The sequence below is a fragment of the Scomber japonicus genome, chromosome 19, assembly GCF_027409825.1.
Source record: "Scomber japonicus isolate fScoJap1 chromosome 19, fScoJap1.pri, whole genome shotgun sequence".
Taxonomy (NCBI): domain Eukaryota; kingdom Metazoa; phylum Chordata; class Actinopteri; order Scombriformes; family Scombridae; genus Scomber; species Scomber japonicus.
In genome coordinates this window covers 29,519,107-29,520,610 of record NC_070596.1, presented here as the reverse complement: position 1 = coordinate 29,520,610, position 1,504 = coordinate 29,519,107, and the positions used below count along the sequence as shown (strand labels likewise).

The following is a 1,504-nucleotide window of genomic DNA, read 5'->3' as shown; positions in this document are numbered from 1 at the left end:
CATAAAGGATCACTAGAGCCACCTAAAGGAACTCTATAACTGCCTGTTGGCCTAATGAAACTATCCATAGGAACCCAAGAAACCCTCTGAAACATCACTAGAACTCCCTAAAGAAACCCAATAATGATGATTTAGCCTCTAGAACCTCCTTCAGGAATTCTAAAATCTCTTTTAGACTCACTAGAACAACTCAAAACCCCAGATTCTTCCAAACGACCCTAGAATCACCTGAATCCCTTTTACATCACTAGAACACACACGTTTGAACACTAAAGCATCCAAAAGTAGCACTAAACTACCATAAAGGAATCCCTAGAACATTCAAAAGGATTTTAGAACCACCTAAAGATCCTAAGAGATCGCTGGAACCACCTCAAGTAACCCTGAAACCTCCCAAAGGAACTCTAGAGGATCACTAAAACCACCCAAAGAACCCCTAGAACCACATAAAGGTATCTAGAACCTCTAAAACAACCATTTGAACCACCTATAAAACATTTTATAGCATCACAAAGAACCCTAAAACACACGTGGAACACTTAGGAGACCCATTGACCCCTTTAGAAAAGGCCTGGACCACCCAGCAGAACACTAAAATCTAATATGAGCCCATTTTACTGACTTAAAAGAACTTAGAACAAACTTAGAACCGTAGAACCAAGTGAAAAGCCCGAAAGGAACTCTTGACCTTCCATTAGGACCACTTGAACCAACTAAAGGAACATCAGAGAACCCTTAAGGGTGCTAGAACCAACTAAGAACATCAGAGAACCTTAAGGAAAGCTAGAACCATCTAAAGGAACATTAGAGAACCCTAAGGAAAGCTAGAACCATCTAAAGGAACATCAGATAACCTTATGGAAAGCTAGAACCAATTAAAGGAACATTAGAGAACCTTAAAGGAAGGTTAGAACCAACTAAAGAACATTAGGAGAACCCTTAAGGAAAGCTCGAACCAACTAAAGGAACATTAGAGAACCTTAAAGGAAGGTTAGAACCATCTAAAGCAACATTAAAGAACCCTTAAGGAAAGCTAGAACCAACTAAAGGAACATTAGAGAACCCTTTAGGAATGCTTGAACCATCTAAATGTTCTCTAATGTTCTTTACTGTACTGCAGTAAAGAACATTAGAGAAAGCTAGAACCAACTAAAGGAACATCCAGAGCACCCTTAAGGAAAGCTAGAACCAACTTAAGGAACCTTAGAGAACCCTTAAGGAAAGCTAGAACCAACTAAAGGAACCTTAGAACCTCCTCGTTGACCATTAGAACAGTTTTCTGTCATTTTTCGCCCGTCTGTCGTTTTATTCGTCGTATAAAATATATTTTTAAACACTTCCTGCTGTTTTTAAATACTTCATGAACTACTGATGATGATGATGATGATGATGAAGATGATGAAGATGAAGATGATGATGATGATGATGAATTGTGATTTTTACATGTTTACAAACTTTTTGTACTTTTTAATATTTGTCCCAATAAAAAAAAGTTTAAATGTGA

General features: G+C 37.8%; 1 long non-coding RNA gene across 1 annotated transcript; it reads left to right on the top strand.

The window, feature by feature from the left end:
- The first annotated feature begins 308 nt into the window (after positions 1-308).
- Positions 309-1,504, top strand: LOC128380179 (uncharacterized). Its single transcript, XR_008323472.1, has 2 exons — positions 309-741; positions 1,136-1,504. It is a non-coding gene; the product is annotated as an uncharacterized LOC128380179 (long non-coding RNA).